Here is a 19,708-nt window from a genome sequence, read left to right as displayed (position 1 = left end):
CCAGGCAAGTCCCACTTCTTTTTAATGGCTGAATAATACTCAACTGCATATATATGCCATGTCTGCTTTATCCATTCATCCATTGATGAACACTTAAATTGTTTCCATCTCTTGGCTATTGTAAATAATTCAACTGCACTTTAAAGAGTATGTTTATTATAATTAATCCAGAATTTAGTATTCTCAGGGGAGGATTTTCATAATTGCAATCCATAACCTTACCAGAAGAGCAACCCCCACATGTGTATTGATCTATTCATTTTTCATACCCCACCTAATTCCAAAATTATCTTAGGTGGCCTACAGATAGTGGTATGGTGTAGTCATCTTGTACTGGCTTATGAGAAATTTATTGTTAAACTTTTAAGAATCTTGCCAGCCGTCTGTTAAACACAGCCATCATTAAAAATTAAATTATATAAACTTAAAATTAAATAATTAAAAACATAATAAATACTCAAATTCATCACTTTCTAATTATGTTCCACTGTTACTTATACTGTCGAGGTTATTTATGTCCCTCGTATCTGCATGGTGAAAATGCTACAGAAAGGTGTCCTACTGCACATCTCCTCCGAAATCCACATTGGACAGCCTCATGTTAGTATCTTGAAATGGGTCATGGTGGGAGTATTTACACCAGGGAAATGGACACACATTACAAATCAACTCTTATTTATTTCTTTATTGCTTGTCTAAATTTCATATAGTGATGAAGAGAATAACAGTGCAAAGTAAATACTAAAAGTATGTCATATCCACAGCAGTTACATTCTGAATAGCACAAAAAGTTGAGGAAATACTCTTCCAGTGTTTGGAAGCAGTTAACAAATTCAGCAAAAAAGTTGCTTACATGGGGAAGAGTGAGTGGATTTCTGATGCATGACATAGATCTTTGTTGTTTCACTTTTGTCTTCCTTGTTAAAATGGAAATATTAGCCAACATTCATGTCTAAACTATTCTTATTTATTGATTGCAACCACAGGTTGGCTGTGGATAAAGGATTTGACAAAAATGAACAAAAGCATTCTATGAGAATCAATTGGCTGCTTGGAATTTACAATAAATATTGTGTATTTTACTATTATTTGTTTACTGTGTATTATACATCTTTTATAGCAGCATGTTTGTAATATACATGCACATTGTTTTCAAAGAACCAGGTGTGGAACATTCACCAGCACACCTCTGCTTACAGGGACATATATAGATACACTAAGGTAAGATTTGAAGTAGATGAGAAAGATAAAAGGAACAGCAAGGAGAGGGCCTCACTAGAGCTGGAGATGATGCTAACAGACAATTTCATATTATGGAGGGCAGACATGGGACATGGTGGGCTGCAGGTTTGCCTCTAAGCTTCCCAGCACACCTTATTAATATATAAAGGGAAATTTGATTGTGTACCAATTTTTCAGTGTTTGGGTCAGAAATTGTGGCAATTCTCCTAGGCTGAGTCTGGAAGGAATTTTACTCTGAGGCTGTGTATAGAGGAACAATGTGTTTTTCTAAATATCAATAATATCCTTAAAGCAAAGCCTCACTTAGAGTCAAAGGAATACTTTTGGGAGAGCCCCTCTCTGAAGGCTGGACACTTCTTGCCAAACTGCATTTCTGTAAGATAACACTATTGAAGTATTTGTGGATGAAATCATAAGAACTCTGGGACTTGTTTTAAAATTCTCCACAAAACAAAGGAATAAACATCTGTTGAAGTGAATAATTGAAGCAAAAAGAGCGAAATACTGATAAATGTTGAAGCTGGATGATGGGCAATTGGGGATTCACTGAACTCTTGTCTGTACTTTGAAACAAGACTGAATCTTATTAATGTAGTCTAACAGCTCCTCCTCCCTTCCCCCCTACATACCTTATCTCCACTTCTCCCTCCTTGCTATTCCTGTGGTATATCAACTGGGTCTTTTGTCCTTCCCACATTGTGGATTTGGCTGTTACTACTTCATGGTGACAAAAAAATATTACCTAACAGAAATCCATTAAACTTAGAAATTATCCTACAGGAATGAGACAGGTCAGGGATGTTTTAATGAAAACAGAAGGGAAGAAAAATGAGCCATCTGACCCAAAGAAAGGAATTGCAGTAACAGGGGCACAACCCACAGGGAAGGTGAGGAAAGTGGGGACTGAAAAGCAGAGAATCCGCAAAGAGAAGCACTGGAGAAAACTTTTGCCTGCTGCTTATTTCTGAGTTCTTTGTCTTTGAGCACCTCCCCTTCCTCACCCTGCCACCTCAACCCTCAGGCAGAATGGTGGGGCAGGGGCAGCAGGGGTGGAAGGTGTCAGGGGCATTTTCCTCATTCTGGTTGCACTGTTGAGCTAAAACTTAAGGGATTTGAAAAAAAAATATTTTTCTTGAACCACATGCTTTTTAAGGAAAAAAAAAAACCAAATACATTTAAAATCAAATCAATTTTGAAGGGGCAGCATCTTTATCATCTCCCATCCTTGGGATTCATTTTACATTCAAATAAATAGAAAACTACTTGCAAAAAGGCAAATTACACCTAGATTTACCCACAGGTGGCATTTCATGCCATGACTTAATGGCACTTCATCAACATGAGCTTTTCTGGGCTCACTGATTAGATCTTGCAATATGGAAAGTACCTTACCGTAATTTTTCATTTGTTCACAGGTTATGCCATTTGGAACCATGTAAAGTAGCTAATGTTTTGGTGGTTTTCAAAAACACTGTATAACCAAGAAATTCAAGCACCACATACCAGTGACTTAGGGACCATTTAGACATCTGATGAGATATGTATGACTGTGATTAAAGGTTAGTTGTAACAGTATTATTATATTTTAGAATCTTTGAAATGTATGAGCACTTATTTAACTAATGGTGATGAGCATCAGCCCCAGGCCCGTCCTGTGGCTCTGCTGCAGCCAGAAGCTCTGGTTCCCTGCCCAGGCTCACTCGCTGCAAGCCCTGCCCCTCAGCTCTTCTGTCTGCTGAGGCAATGCCTCTGCTGTCCAGGCCTCACAGAGGAGCCTTCCCTGTGTTCTCCAGGAATAACTGGTAGCAGTTTGCACCCGGGAGATGCTTGACAACTGAGAAAATTGATCTTCCTAGAGAATTGCCTGGAGGGTTTGTCTGACCTATCAGTGGGTCTTACCTAGTTTCTAAAAAAATGAAATGCAAAAGGATGAAACAGAATGGGAAACAATCAGAGCATGTGATAAAGATAAGCACTATCTTATGAAAGCTTTGTTTCTATTATTTATGTGGGTATATGTGTGTACTGAGACATAATGTGAAATGTATTTTTAAATGTGATTCAAGTCAAAAGGTCTTGAAGAGTGCTGCTCTCAGAATGTGTAATTTACCATTGGAGCAAGCCAGACTAGTAAGAAGCTGTTGCTTAGACACATCACAGTGGCTCTGAAAGAGTGCTGAAACATTTCCATAACAAGTTTAAAACAATACACACCTTTCCTCTCATACCTTTACCTTTCTGAGATATATGTGAGCTTAGTGAATCCCTCTGTTCAGGTAAGAAGAGTTAGCATCTATTCAATATTCCTTCCATCCACAAACATTTACTGAGAGTGTGCCAGGCACTGAGAATATAATGATGGGGGAAAAAATGGACAGGAATCCCTATTTTAGTGAAACTTGTATTCAAAAGTAGAGGACGAGGCAGACTATAAGCAAGGCAAATCAGTGAAATAGAAAATGTTAAATGGTTATAAATGCCAGGGCAAAAAAGTGAATCCTCCTTTGGGAGGATTTGGGGGATATATTCTCAATTTTTCTGCATAACACATTACTACAAACTTAGCCAATTAAAGCAGCATATGTTTATTATCTTTCAGTTTCTATGGTTTGAAGAGTCTGGACACGGCTTCACTGGGTCCTCTGCCCAGTGTCTTACGGGACTGCAATCAACATGCCACCTAGGCTGAAGTCTCATTTGAAGAATTAACTGGAGAATCATCTTCTTGCAAGCTCATTCAGGTTGTTGGCAGAACTTAATTCCTTCCGTTTGTATAACTGAAGGCCCCAGCTTTTTGATGGTTCTCCACTGGAGCCCACTTTCAGATCCTAGAGGCCTTCCGCTTCCACTGGCACTCTCACTGTATGGCAGCTGACTTCTTCATGTCAGCAAGGAAGAGCTGTCGCTCTAGTTTCCTAAGATGGTGTCTTATATCATGTAGTCTAAATATGGGGTGACAGCCCATCGCCTTGCTATATATTGTAACCTAATCAGGGAGGTGACACCCCATTACCTTTGCTCTGTTTTATTAGAAGCAAATAACAGGTTCTGCTCTCACCCAAGGGGAGAGGGATTCTAGGTGTGGCTCATTGGAGGTCACCTTAGGGAATATCCAGACCCAGTGGGGTTGCAGTTTTAGGCAGGGTGGCCAGAGAAGGCATCCCTGAGAGCTACCATTTGGGGAAGGACCTGGGGAGGAGAGGAAGAAAGTCATGTGACTATCCTGGGGAAGAGCATCTTCCCAAGAGGGAAAAAAACAAATACAAATTTTCGAGGAACATGCCTGCCATTTTGAGACAAAATATCCTGTGTGTCGATGAGAAAGATCAAAGTGAGGGACAAATGGATGCTGCAGGGGAAAAAGAATTGCTGGAGAATCACTTAAGAGTAAGCAAGGGGAATCTAGTGCAGAAGTCAAGGGGTTGACATTTGCTAGTAGTAAAGACAAATTCCTGGTAAAAGTCTTGAAGGCAGAGTAAGTAGGCACATGTACAAGTGTAGACACGGTGATGGGAACATCTCCTTTCTCACTGAACTAAGAAACAGAGACATCTGCTGAGAGTGAGGACTAGGGAGGTGTTAGCCATCTGAGGGGGAATAAGAAGAAAGGAAATAGTCATCCATGAGGGTGGGGTTAGAAATGGATCCTTCCGGGGAATGGGGAGTGTCCGTCTGTTCACTTGATAGCAATCAAGGCCCACCTGATCTTAGTGCTTATGAATTTAAGGACAGACCATTCACCATGGTGGGGTGTCTTTCACTGACCACAGTCAGTATGTGTGGAGATAGGCAATATATATGCAGAAAACTGGATTGAACAGGGTTGTGGTTTAGGTAAGTGAGCAGAGAGGGGCAAGGTGCAAGGGAGGAGTATGGTGAGTGACCATGGAGTTTAAGCTAGGTCAGATCCAGCTGGCAGGAAGTCAGTAAGGATATAGTTGAATTGAACAACACTGTTATCAACTGGATCTAGTTCATGTTTATACAGTTCTCTACCTCAGAACAGCAGAATATTCATTCTCTTCATGCTCATATGGATGATTAAAACACATTCTGGGTCATAAATATACCTTAACAAATTCAATAGAGTAGAAATCCTACAAAGTCTCTTCTCAACCACATGGAATTAAACTAGAAATCAGTAACAGAAATAAAGCTGAAAAATCTCAAAATCATTGGAGATTAAACATCACACTTTTAAATAACATATGGGTCAAAATGAAACCATGTGAAAAATTTTTAAAGAATATTTTCAAGTAAATAAAAATATAACATCAAAATTATGGAATGCAATAAAAGCAAGGCATAGAAGAAAATTTGTAACAATGAATTCATATATTAGAAATGAATTATTGAGTCAGTTGACATGAGTTTTAAGACTAAACATTTTATAGAGGAGGATGGAGAGGTGCTGAAAGTGACATGAGATGTAAGAAAGACACTTAACCCTCAAAGAACAAGAGAAGTGGGAAAGAAAACTGCCACTGAGAGCCTGCAGGGGAAGCAGAGTCCCAAGGGGAAGGTAGGTTCCAGTGACCACAAAGATTCAGAAAAGTTCAGAGAAGAAATGAAGGCTGTGGATATTTTGCTGATGATTTTCAAAAGGCACTGTGGAAGAGCTTCAGGGAAGGGGATCAGAAAAAGGAGTGTCAGAAAGGGGTGGGATAAGGGTTTGAGGGTTAAAGGATACCCAACCAAAGCAGAGTTAAGGGGCATGATGAGTTGGGGCAAGTTGTCCTGATGCTGCAAGAAGGAAGTTGTAGGGGTCTCCTGGGGACACACGGAAATTCTGTTGTCACACAACATTGAGGCTGGTAGTAGAGCAGCATCACTCTGGGTGCTCACGTCTCTTGTGACTCCTGCCCATGGAAACCTGCAGAGGGCGCTCTTCCTGAGCAGGGGAAACAGTCCATCCCCAAGTCCCCTAGAAAGAGCATGGGGAACCTCAGTCAAAAGAGGGTTAGTATAGGGAAACTCAGGGAAGTAAGGAAGACAGGCAGCTAGACTTGCTAGTTAGAAGACTGATACATTTACTTATCATGTGTTAAAATTTGTGACCATGCTGACAGATTTTAATTATTTGTGAGATTGCAATTATTTGTGACTGCTAATTTTAGTGTTTAATCTTTTTGTAACACAGTTGTTCATATCTCTGTTTTTACTGTTACAGTAGTTGGTCATTCTCATCTTATGTTTTGAATTCAAATTCTGAGGATATCCAGTCATCTCCACCAGCTAATCCACCCATTCCTTTCTTTCTGTCTCCCTCCCTCCCTCCCTCCCTGTGTCTTTCCATCCCTGCTCCCATCAGCGCATCCAGTCTTTCATTTATTTGTTCATTTAGCAAGTGTTTATAACATCCAAAACTAATCTAATGCTATATGTCAATTATACCTCAAAAAAAGAAGCTTCTTTCAATAAACAAAAAACTCAGGTATTTATGGAGCATTTGAAGATCCCCTGGAGAAGGGAATGGCAGTCCACTCCAGTATTCTTGCCTGGAGAATCCCACGGACAGAGGAGCCTGGGGGGCTACAGTCCATGGGGTCGCAAAGAGTCGGACATGATTGAGCGACTAACTCTTTCACTTTAGTATGTTTCAGAAACTGTTTTAGGAGACTAAAGTGATGACAGCAGATAAAGCTTACATTCTTATGCAAATAAGCAAAAAAGGTGCCTGAGAAGTGCTATGGAGACAAATAAAACAGAGTAAGGAGGAGAAGGAATACTGAGAGTGAGAGAAGGAGAGATCAGGAAAGAGGTCTCTGAATGTGACATTTGTGCTAAGGCCCCGAGGGAAGTGAGGGAGGAAGGCATGCAGAAAACAACAGGAAGAGCATCGTGAGCAAAGGAAAAAGAAGCTATTTCAGGAAGAACAAGGGAGCCAGTGCAGCTGGAGTGAAGTGACAGGGAGAGTGAAAGGAAGTGAAGTCAGGTAGGTGTGCATGTGGAGAGAGGGTGGTGGGTGCTGAGTGTGAGCCGGAGTGAGAGTCTGACTTGTTTTATTTACAGTCGTAGAATTTTATTCAGGTTCATAAGTGATTAATTTTCTTTCCAAAAGCCTAAATACAAATCCTATTCATATATAATTTTTTGAATTTACATACAGTAAAATTCACCTTTTTTAGGATCCACAGGAACACAGTGCCTGCAGAGAACAAAATCCATGGATGCTGAGGTTCCTTATATTTACATATAATCTACGCAAATCCTCTCATGTACTTTAACCATCTCTGATTTCCTGTAATACCTAATAGAGTGTAAATACTGTGTAAATAGTTGCTGGGATGCTGTGAATTCAAGTTTTGTTGTTTTAGAACTTTGTCAAAAAATTTTTCCCCTGAATCTGAGATCTGAGGTTGGTTGAATTTGTGGATGTGGAACCTGAGGATATGGACTACATAGTCCTGTGAGTTTTGACAAACACGTGTAGTCATGTGACTGTCACAGTCTAGATGTAGACCAGTTTCCCCAGTCAGAGTGCACGGGGACCCCTTTGTGGTCAGCGCGGCCCTCACCTGCAGTCCCCGGCACCACTGTTGTCTTTTCTGGCCTTTTAGCTTTGTCTTCAGAGTTATGTCTGTAGGGCGTCATGTAAATGAAACTATATATCATGTAGCCTGTGCTATAGATGTGTATTCATCTGGCTGCACTGGGTCCTGGTTGCAGCAGGTGGGATCTTCGGTCTTCGTTGGAGCATGCAGAATGCCCCCTGCAGTGGACGTACAGAGTCCTAACCACTGGACCGCTAGGGAATGCCCTAGTCTCCTTTTTGCTGAGCAGCAGTCCAGTGTGTGCATGTGCCTCCGTGTGTTTATCCAGTCACAAGTTTAGGGACTTTCAGGTTGTTTCCAATTTTATATGAATAAGAAATAAAGCTACTATTCAGATTCACATACTAGCTTTTGTGTGAACACAGATTTTCATTTCACTTGGATAGTTGCCTCAGAGTGGGATTTCAGAGTCAGATGGCAGGCACATTTTAACTGTATAAGAAACTCTCATACTGTTCTCCAAAGTGGTTGTCTCGTTTTGCGCTCCCACTACCAATGCATGTCACTTTTAAAATTTTAGTCATTTTAGTTGGCATGTAGTGATGTCTCCTTGTGGTTGTAAGTAGCATTTCCCTAGTGACTAATAACGCTGGGCATTATTTTTATGTAATTTTTGCCTTCTATATATCTTCTTTGATGAAATGTCTTTACAAATATTTCATGCCTTTGATGAATTGCTATTGAATTTTCAGAATTTTTAAAAATGTATTTAGGATATAATTTCTTTATCAAATTTTTGTTTTTCAGATATTTTCTACCAGTCTTGGACTCTTTTTTCCCTTTTTTTTTAAAAAATAGGGTCTTTTGAATAGCAGATGTTTCCAATTTTTATTTAAGTCCAGTTATCAGATTTAAGGTTTTACATTTAGGTCTGTGATCTATTTTGAGTTCAGTTCTATGCAGTGTGAGGCATGCATCAAGGAACATATATATATTTCTTGAAAAGACTATTCTGTCTTCTTTGAATTGCCATTTAGGCTTATGTATGGTTGTGTTTATGAGCTCTTATCTGTTCCATTGATCTGCGTATATTAGCCAGGACCTCACAGTCTTAATTACTGTAGCTCCATGGTTCTCCATGGCTCTCATGGTTCTCTTGAGAACTCTCAAGGGTTCTGCTTGTTTCTGCCTTGCACACTCATGTCGTGTGTGCCCTGGTGCAGGGCCTGGTGTTTGTTGTCAGAGCAGTGTTTCTTCCCCTTTGGCCACCTGCTCACTAAGGAGGTGGCATGGTGAGAGCATGCTTAAGATCTTCTCCTGGCAGATTTCAAGTGGACAATGCACTATTAGCAGCGATCCTTGCTTCCTTTGTGAGGGTGGTTCATCCTGGTGCTGAATGGTCTGATGTGTTGGACAAGAAGGTGAAAGCCTCAGGCTAGCCTGTTCTGGGAGGGCCCTTCTGGGCCAGATTGCCAAAGATTAATGACCTTGCTGATGACTTTCTCTGGCCTTATGCTGATCCTGTGGTGCATGGCAGCCCTGACTGGGCAGTGCCCTTGGCCAGGATGGACCTCAGAGCATTTGCTACATCTGTTCCAATCTGAAAATTTCCCCATGTATGACATTCATTTAACTATTCATTCTTTCATTTATATATGACATTTATGGTGCTGTGTTCAAGGATTATAATAAAGAAGGAGATAGAAATGGTTCCTGTCCTCACAGAGTTTACACTTTGGACAAGAGGCATTAAGTAGCTTAATAAATACTCAGTTAAGTCTGTAACATGAACTATAGTCAGTTCTCCATACTGTTTATATAATGTGAATTAGTTTACATTTTGTCTGTGCTGCTTTTATGCTAGAATGGTAGAGGTGAGTGATTGCAGCTGTCACAGAATGGCCTACATAGCTCATAATATTTATTATGTGACACTTGATAGGAAGTTTGCTGACCCCTGCTTGGATACCTTAGATGTGTTGAGAAGATAAGGTCACTCAGGGCTGCCCTCTGAGCTAAGGGTGAGGAGGGAAGCAGCACTGGTGTAAACCATGTGTGCTCACAGACTCTCACAGACACGAAGCCTTGCGGGGGCGTCTTCTTGTCCAGTACGTTGGTCCACTTAGTACCAGGCTGGGCCACCTTCACATTGGAGGCTGCATGGTGACTGTAGTTAATGATACAGAATTGTTTACTTAAAACTTGTTGGAAGTAGATCTAAGTATTCTTACCACAAGAATCCATTAAAAAAACCCAAAAGAGAGCTGGGAAAATTCCCCTGTCACTTTATTCCAAGACAGTTTCTAGGAGAGAGGAAGACATTTCTTTCTACTCCTGGAAAAAAATACAAAAAGTACTCTGAGTCAGAAATGTCTGTCTACCAAAATCCGTCCTCCTAGTTCCATAGTGTGGCATGGTAGCTGCCTGATAGCTGTCCAGTCAGGAACTGCATTTCCCACAGTCCTTTGTGTCGAGTGTACCCATGTGACTAGTTCTGACCAATGGATTGGGAATGGGAGTGACCGGTCATTTGCAGGCTGGGATTTTTAATGAAATGCTCACTTGCAAGCCCTCTGTCCCCTTCAGCTATCTGGATATAGAGGGCTCTGAGGTTCTGGAGCAGGACTTCTGAAACTTCTGAGTGTTTGAGTCACCTGTATCTGGAGATCTTAAAGCACAGGGCAGGTGCAGTAGGTCCAGGGCAGGGTCTGAGATCTTGCATTTTTAACAAGTTTCCAGGAGATGGCAGTGCTGTTGGTGCTTAGACCTTTATTCTGTAGTGGAGCCATAAAATGAAAGGAACCTGTCTCTGAATCACTTAAGTAGGAAAAATCTCCTTTACTCAGCAACTCCTGATCTGTTACCTGAGTGAGAAATAAGCCTTTGCAGAAAGGTATGGGCGTGTCTGCATGCTCAGTCACGTCCGACTCTTTGCAACCCCTATGGACTCTAGCCTGCCAGGCTCCTCTGTCCATGGAATTTGCCAAGCAATACTGGAAAATACTGGTTGCCATTTAGGGGATCTTCCTGACCCAGGGATCGACCCCACGTCTCCTGTGCCTCATGCATTGCAGGCAGATTATTTACTGCTGAGTCACAAGGGAAGCCCATTTTAAAACCTGCCAAAGCCTTATACCATTAGCTCATTGACAATAGTGGTTAAGGGGAAAAAAAAAAAAAAATCTGGGTTTTATATTTGTTGACTTGGATTAAAAACAGAGAGTGAAAATGTTTGGGATGGGTTGTGAATGATCTGCTTCATCTGGCGGGGAGGTTAGTGGAGAGCAGACCATGAGGGTCTTTGACCCTGAGAAGTCTCAGTGCAGGGAGTTGAGGTAGAGTCTCTTAAGCAAGGGACCAGCGGGTGAGTGTCAGGGCCCTGGTGCAGGTTGCAGGGCAGAGGTTGGCTGGAGGAGCCCAGCCAAAAGTGTGGTCACGCAAAGGCTGCTTGACCCCAGTGACAGAAGCCTGGGCAGGGAGGCAGATGGGATACTGATGTGTGTGGTATCTGAGTGTGTGTGCTATTGGGAAGAGTTGCAGTTGGAGCAGAGAGGCAGAGGGAGTCCAGACCTGCTCCAAGGTCAAAAGCCACAGGAGCCTTTTGCCTCCTTGCAGTAAACATTCACAGTGGGGAGGCCAAGTTCATCTGAGGAACCTTGACCAGCTGGACCCAGCATGCTAGAATTCAGCCAAGGATGCTAGTGGGAAATCTCTCCCCAGGTTCTGAGGAAGAAAGGCTGGAACAAGAAGGCCTGCCCTGTCACTGTTGGTATGGTCCTGACCTTACCTTCCTGAAATAAAGCCAGAGCTGGGTCTTCTCAAGGCCTGCTGGCTTTGGGACAGAGCTGGGCCTGAGCAGGAACAGGAGGAAGTCAAGGGAAAATAATACTGGTTTTGGATAAAGCACCTGGGTGGTGGCAGAAGCTAGCCTTTGTTCCATCTGGTATTCAGATAACATCAAGCCCTTCTGTCAGAATTGTGTAGAAATAGCAGCAAACCTGAGAAGAATTGCAAACTGTCCACTTTGACTAGTCAGGGTCACTTACCATGTTACAAACCATTTTTATTCAAGGGAAACTATAGTGGATGTAGACATGAGACCAGTTTTTTTTTTTTTTTTTTTTTAATTATCTGATGTTTAAATACTCACCAAGCGCCTATTGTATGTTAGGCACCATGAAGATTAACTGTAGAAATCCAAGGTGAATTTTCATACCTTGATGATGGAGAAGAGAGCAGATTATAAGAATGTGAATCTGTGTACTGATTAGATACCTGCCCAGGAAAGCTCTTGGAAGAGTTGAAACACAACTGGGGGCTGGGAGAGGCTGAGTTCCGGGTCAGCAGCCTGTGAGGGCTGCAGCCTCCAGCAGAGGATGGAGGGGAAGGAAGAGAGGCAGGAAGCATAAAGGTGGGCCCCACCCCAGCTCCGGCTTCTGTAGGGGGACCCACGTCGTGTCAGGTCATCCTTCCAGTGAAACCCGTCAGTGCCTGCTGCTGCCTGGTGTGGAGGCCCACATCCTGGCCGGGGCCTGTTAGGCCTGTGATATCTTCACCCCACGGCCCCCCAGCCTTCTACAGGCCAGTTTTTGATATCCTCTGCCCCCAGGTGACGGGCTGCCATCAGGTCTCAGATTTGGAGCTTGGCCCCCAGGCCCTTTTCTTCTCAGGTGGCCAAACTGCTCCAGTTTGCCCAGGACTCGAGGTGGGGAGGGTGTTGCTTGGATGCCCACTCAACAGTTTCGAAACCAGGACCATCCTTGTCAAACTGGGGGAAGTTGTCACCTTGCTCCCTGAGGCCTGGACCCCCCACACTGTTCCTGTTGTGACATCTGCACACATTGAACCAGTCCCCGGCTGTTCTCTTAGGAGAAGCCCTGGGTACGCCCCTCCTGGCCTCATGAGGCCTCCTGCTTGCCCACTCTGGCTCCTTCACTTCTCCTTTGAAGCTCTTATTACAACTGCAAGTAACATAACTAGTTGTGGAATTAGCTTCCTGATATGTAAAGCCTGCACATCTCTGACAGGTGGGTCGTGCCTGTCTGGTTTAAAGTTGTAGTCTCAGCCCTCTGCACAGTACCTGCCACATGACTGACACTGATAAACATCTGCTGAACGAGAATTCCAGAGCACCACTGCAAACCATTACATGTCTCTCAGCTGGTAAGAGCAACAACTTAAAAATGCATATGTGTCATTGTATATGTACTCTGTGCTCGAGTCAGAGTCCCTGGCTATTTCTTGGCACCCTTAAGAGGTGCTCAGGTCTCCTTATTTCTTACCTGGAGGATTTCAGTGCCTGCCAGCACGTCTCCTGTCTCCACTGCACCTGGACAGGGCTGCCAGGGCCTCCTCCCAGAGCTGAGTGCTGAGTTCACCTTTTCTCAGAAAGCTGATATGACACTTGACTGCTCATAATAGCATTTGTGATCTGCTTGCCCCTATGTCTGTTATTCTTCTGCCTCTCTGTCTCTGTCAGTCTCAGTCAAAATAAACAATACATTGTTTCTCTAACATACCTCCAACTTCCTTAACTCTGACTTCCCTCATGCTGTTCTATGCCTTATCCCTCCCTTACCTTTTGAAATCCTACCCATCCTCCAAAGCCCACTAATACACCCCTTGTCCAGGGTCACTTCTAAATGCCTCCACGCATTTCTGCATTCTGTAGAAACAGACATTCCCACTGTGTTAACTGTCTTGACCTTCTAACCAGATTATAGGCAACTTGAGAACAGGGGCTGCGTTCTACGCATCTGTAATGCTTTATAGATAGTAGGTACTCAACACTATTCAAAAATGTTTGTTAAGCTGAGTTAAGTAGGTTTAATTCATGCTCCTTTTGTTTCATGTAGCCCGTGAAATAATTTTATAAAAATTCTAGATCTGATTTCATTTTTAAGTTGACATCTATGTTTTTTTCACAAATTTAAATACTGCCAAGGATATATTTTTGTATATATGCTTTAAATGTATCTTATTTAAACCTTGTAGTTGCAGATTTGACTCATTTAACTTATGGAAAATACCTGCTATATAATCTTAACTGGCTAAGCTAGTCCTTGTGGTCAAGTCAGACAAACAGCCAAACCACACATTCAATCAGGAAAAAAGTCTGACTTTATTTTAAAATTTAGATAAACATGGGTGCTAATTCTTAGATAGGAACCCTACAGGGCTCTTGAATTGAAGGAAGGCATTGCCCGTGTAAGTGATGCTCTCTGCTTTGCTCTCCTGACTTCCCAAGGCTGCCTTCTCCAGTTGTCACTTTAATGCCCTAGAGGTTTTACACTTTAGGGGGATGAACAGAGTCAAATTTAGGTTGCAATGATAAGTCCGTCTTTCTTCCATAATGTGAAGGGTCCTTGTGTAGGGCAGGTGGGAATGGGCAGTGGGCAAACCACAAGCCTTGAAATGCATAAAAATGAAAGATGAAGTTCTGGAAGTGGATTCCAGGTAAGACAGGTCCCTGCCTGTGTGAGCCCTGGAAAGTCTCTGTGTGCCCCCCAGGGACTGTGTGTTCTTGGCGTGAAGGCATTTGACCCAGGAGGAAGGCACAGTGGAGATCACATCTTCTTTCACACAGATACACCTTGTGAGGGTTTTAGAAAATTTACCTTCCACTTAATGAAGAAAGGTCACTTTGTTGCTTCACAAGATTTCCAGGTGAACTCATTCTCCAAGACACCGTTACATCAGAAGAAAAGATCCAACGAAACTCTCAGAATCTTTTATAACAGATGCGGCCCTCATCTGCGGTTGCCAGCAACCCTCCCCCCGGGCGGTGGACAGGCTTCAGCTTTCCTGGATCGCTGGGCTGCCGGGGTGATATGCCACCAGTGTGGCCCAGCAAGAGGTCAGTGTAATTTGAGATTGTTGCTCCATCATTTATTCCCAAATGTTTACACACTGCAGCTGCTATTACCACCAGTAAGCATAACCATCATCTCTACACATTTAATTGGTGCCCTAAATAAACTTGACATGATGCGGAATCATGCACTATCATTGGACATAGTGCCCTTACTGTGTTAAGACTTGGAAAGCACTCTGGAGATTTTGTAGGCATCCCGTCTGGCGTTATGGTTATCTGAAAAAGAAATCTTGTTAGTCCAACTTCTTCAGCAGTTAGGTCACTTGATTTTGCAGTGAGTTTGGCCTGAAAAATAATATCAGTTGGGCAGGGTCAGATTCATTCTGGGGGAGCCCCAAGCTTACACAGTTTGGGAGAGACTCAAGAAAGAAAATGTAAAATTCCGCATGAGCTTGAGGGCTCACGCAAACTTCAGTTCCTCCAGCTTCACAGCAAACCCACCTGTACTGTAGGAACAGTGGTCAGGTGTCTGGCAGAGTGCCTTGCACTTGGAGTACACACTTGAAGCTATGCCAGGCACATGTAGCCCCCAGCAGCCACACACTTCACCAGGTCTGGGGTGTGTATGATCCACTGCTTGGAAGGGGAATCAGATCCTGATGAAAGCAAGGGGTTCTCTGCTGAAAGCCTTGCTGTTGTTCCAAGACAGAGGCTGCAGATTGGTAGGCTGTGGGCCAGACTCGGTCTGCAGGTGGTTAGTTGTGGTAGAAGATAAGAAACTTCTTGTTCAGTGTTTCTTAAAAATGTGAATTAAACTTGTCAAACTTTAAAAACCATAAATTTCATATAAAAAGCTGATTTATTTTTCGTTTTCTTCTCTCCCACCCCACCCCCCCAACCCTTCTCATGAGGAACTGAAAGATGGTTCCACAGTGACAGATGACAGCTTTAGAGAAGGGATGTGCTTATTGGTCCACCCAGTCCCCACCTTGGCATCTTCATGTTTATTTTCTGCCTGACCTTGGAAACTTGATTCATGGTAAGGCCTTGTCCTTTGAGGCTCTTACTTGCTCAGCCCTGGTGCTGCTCTGTCCCTGCCCTGATACTTTTGGTCTCTGATCTGTGATCTTTTTGATGTCCTAATGACTTTTTTCCTTTTAAGATGTAATTGGCTGTGCATGATTAATATTGACACCTCATTTTTAAAACTAAATTCATTGTTTTATAGATCTTGCTTTTTTCAACTTTCACTTGGCCTTTCTCTGGTTAGTCCACAAAGCACGACATACATTTATGGTAATTATCTCAATTTGTGTGCTTGATTTCACACTTTGTATTAGCTTCTTCACTTTTCTGAGCGATACACAGTAGGTTTAAATCTTTAAAAAGAAAAAGAAAAACCCTACTGGAGTAAAAATGGTCAGTTGGGAATTTTAGGCCTCCTGTTGACATCAGTGGGAAGTCTTGACTAGGGTTGAGAACTATTTATTTGGATTGTAATCTTGATGGCACGGTTGTCATCATCCTATTCCTGTTACTTCCTAGAACTCTCTCCTCTGTAGTGCAAGTATTGTTTTATGTTGCAAACAGTTTATCTGGCCATTCATTTCGTACCTTTACACTGTTTTTCACTAAATCTTGGCTTCTGCATAAGCTTGGATTTTGCATGAAAAAAATCCAGAATTAAAAGAAAAAAATGCGATGGAATTTACTGGTGATTGATACCTACCTTTTTGGGAAAAAAAAAGTTCGGTATCAATCAGCATAGCAAGCAACAGAAACATAGTGCCATTCATGAATGAGGCGGTCCCTTGACAGGCAAATACCAACTAGAGTGTCTGTGAGAAAACTCTGTTTACTAGGGTGGAAAAAGTCTACAATTATTTTCCCTTGCAGTTTTACTGCATTTAGAGTCAACTTTCAAAGAAGTCCTGTTTGGGCATTAAACTTATATTTTGAAAAATCTAAGACAACTGCAGTTTTTAAAAAAAACTCAACTTCTGGTAATTATTTCCTTCAAATTAACACTGCCAACAAAAGAGTTTTGTGCATGGTTAGAACTGGCTAAGTTTAAAATAAATTTAGTGGAGTAAATGAATTTTAAAAGTAAGCTGGTATAAAACTTGAATTTGGTTTTTATTTCTAAGAGACATTTTTCTTAAAATGTTGAGCTGCCTTTGATAACATATTTTTAAGTTTCTTTACCTTTAAAGTGATCTGATCTGTATCTGCCTTAGTTGCTAAGTTGTGCCCTACTCTTTGCAATCCCATGGACTGTAGCATGCCAGGCTTCCCTGTCCTTCAGTATCTCCTGGAGTTTGCTCAATCTTACGTCCTTTGAGTCAGTGATGCTGTGCAGCTATCTCCTCTTCTTCTGTCATCCCCTTGTCCTCCTGCCCTCAATCTTTCCAAGCATTAGGGTCTTTTCCAGTGAGTCGGCTCTTTGCATCAGGTGGCCAAAATATTGGAGTTTCAGTCACTTTTGTTAAGGGAATGTTATTCTGCAGTGACCTATGATCCTGTCTGACCAAGGGTTTTAAAACTGTTTGATAATTTTTTTTTAACAAAACTTCCAAAATCAAATTCTAATGAAGTTCTTTTGACCCCTAGCTAATTTGGGGATGCTTCAAAGGGCCCCTGGAAAACTTCAGAGAGAGATATTAAACTAATTAGGTTCATTTGGTATGTTAAATTTCATGGGAAGTATTGTCAAATGAGTAATAAATCTTCTTAGGTTCTGTTATAAGGGAAAATGTTATTAACATAGATATTCCAGAAGTTGCATGGAATTCTTAAAATCTGATACTCCTGGTAAAATTATCAGTCATAATTCTAGTTATTAAAGTGTTATTTGTTATAGCAGTAGCCAAATTTCTTTGTCAGTTGCATTGTAGTCAGATTTTAAAAGTGCCATATGTCTTTTGTCACTGTTGACATTTATGGTTTTATACTGATGCTTTTACAAAAATGCTTCCTCTTCAAAAAGATTTATGGGAAGAACATTAGGACAAGTATAGGTTTCTGACTTTCAGACAATAATGCTGAACTGGGTAAGAAATGAAGGAATTCTGAAAGGAAACCTAATGGCTTCATAAAACTGTTAACAATAGGAGTGAACTGATGACTCTGGCTGTAATTTTTATGGCTTCTATCTGAAAAGTAACTGGTTTTAATCTGTGTTTTCCAGATATAAGGAAACCCTCCTCCTCAAGCTGATTATGACTTGCGTTTGGTAAATTATGCTTTTGTAAACTGAATTGAAACATTTATCTCACCTATCTGATCTCTCCAGAGACTAGAAATGCTTAGGTTCCTAGTAGCTTTGTCTGATATATTAGGAAGGACACCTCCTAACAGATACAGGAGTTTCAAGGAAAGGAATTCACCCAAGTCTGTGAGACAGTCTGTGATAAGCCCTGGGGTATGACTTTACTATTTCTGAGAGGCCTTTTACAGGTTCAGTCAGAGACTCCTTATAAAAGAAGTTCCCTCAAAGCTATTTTTAAAAAAGCCTATGCAATCAACTATATTTATATAAATCATCAGGCCAAGTTTATTGAGATCAGACTTACTTTGGAAACAAATTAGTCTTAATTTGGCTGAATTTGGTAAGTAATTTTAGAAAAAGATTCTTTCAGTGAGTACTAAATTCTAGTTGTGTTGAGGTCTGCATTTACTAAGACTCACTTCTCAGATGATTCCTTGCTGTTATATTAAGTTTAATTGAATAATTAATAGGACACCCTAAGTTTGTGTCTGAAGCTTATCTTAATAATCTTTAGAGGAAGATCAGGTATCCCACAGCCTGCAAGCAGTATTGTGTGTACTGGAAATGACATCTTTTAAAGGACAACCTCTCACTTAGGTGGACAGATCCTTATCAGGTAGTCTGCATTAGCTCATGCACTGCAAAATTGAAAGAAATTGACTCTTTGATTAATATTTCCACTTAGAAAGGGCTCCTACACTGGACTGGTCTACAGAGAGGACTGCTCATCTCAAATTCACCTTAAAACGACACTCAAACCGAGGAGAAACTGCACTCAGACCAGGATGAAAAAAAGACAATATCAGAAGTAGACAGCTGACTGAAGGTGCTGGACCTGACCCATAAGGTCATTTATTGTGTTTTCTTGACTTCTTGGACCTTTGTACACTCGAATCAGATGTTTTTCTATCATGGGCATGATCTTGTGCTGGCTTTAAAATTCAGTCCAGTTATTGGGTTTGTGACCAATTACCTGTGTCTAGTATTTCTGTGTTACCTTGGATTTCTCCTCTCCTTTTGGTTGGCTCTTAGGAAATTTATTCTAAAAGAAAGAAAGAAATTATAGTTCTGTTCTGGACACTATTGTTAGGTGATATCCCTTCACCTGGCCTGCTCTGACCCTGGCCATAAATAGACATTTTCAAGTTCAGTCAGAGCAACAGACAAAAAAATTTTAGCCAAAGAATATAGCTTCCCACAATTTTGAGACTAATTTATGTGGTTAACACTAGGCTATATCCATTTAAGTTTAAAGACTCCCTTATGTTGGGTACAGTTAAACCATACTGTGGATAGCCAGAGCTTCCCAGGTGGCAAAAGTGGTAAACAGTCCACCTGGAGGAGGAAATCGCAACCCACTCCAGGATTCTTGACAGGATAACTCTGGCAGGCTACATACAGGCAATGGGGCCACAAAAAGGATACAGCTGAGCACACACACGCACAAGGATAGCCAGCCTAGGAACAGCAGGAAGTTGGGCTGGGCGCCTTACGGACAGTGCCGGGATTGGGGACAGACTAAGACAGCCTAGGGATGTACTGGGCTGCTCCTTAACCAATACTGGTAGTTACATTATTTGTATATTGCCTGTTTTACAAAATTGTTTCTTGCATTATCAAATGTGTGACTGAACCTCTGATAAAATGATGATTGGAAGCACTTGACCACATATATAGTTCTCCTCTAAATATATATATAAAATACATATATATGAGATAAATGATTTTAATAGTATAACTCTAGATATGGGAAGAAGCAATAAGAAGGAATTTTTTTCCCGGGACCATGATAGACTAGTAAGACTGGTATTGTCCAGAGACTTTTGACTACTGTTAATAAGGCCTAGTCCAGTAATAGCACACTGAGTGGCCTAACAATGAAATCCTCAC

At 41.6% G+C, this 19,708-nt stretch overlaps 1 long non-coding RNA gene across 13 annotated transcripts in view; it reads left to right on the top strand.

Annotated features, from left to right (window-relative positions):
* Nucleotides 1-20: 20 nt before the first annotated feature.
* The window catches only part of LOC102399409, a 33,413-nt gene continuing 13,725 nt past the window's right edge, over nt 21-19,708 (top strand). For 6 of the 13 annotated variants that reach the window (XR_006553056.2, XR_006553049.2, XR_006553059.2 and 3 more), the window contains exons 1-4: nt 21-2,801; nt 3,842-15,589; nt 17,738-17,782; nt 18,504-18,665. This is a non-coding gene — a long non-coding RNA (uncharacterized LOC102399409). The remainder of the gene's footprint in view (nt 2,802-3,841; nt 15,590-17,737; nt 17,783-18,503; nt 18,666-19,708) is intronic. The other 7 variants (XR_006553054.2, XR_006553051.2, XR_006553052.2 and 4 more) reach the window with 7 other exon arrangements.

This window comes from Bubalus bubalis, chromosome 8 (assembly GCF_019923935.1).
Source record: "Bubalus bubalis isolate 160015118507 breed Murrah chromosome 8, NDDB_SH_1, whole genome shotgun sequence".
Taxonomy (NCBI): domain Eukaryota; kingdom Metazoa; phylum Chordata; class Mammalia; order Artiodactyla; family Bovidae; genus Bubalus; species Bubalus bubalis.
This window is presented reverse-complemented; position numbering and strand designations above follow the sequence as displayed.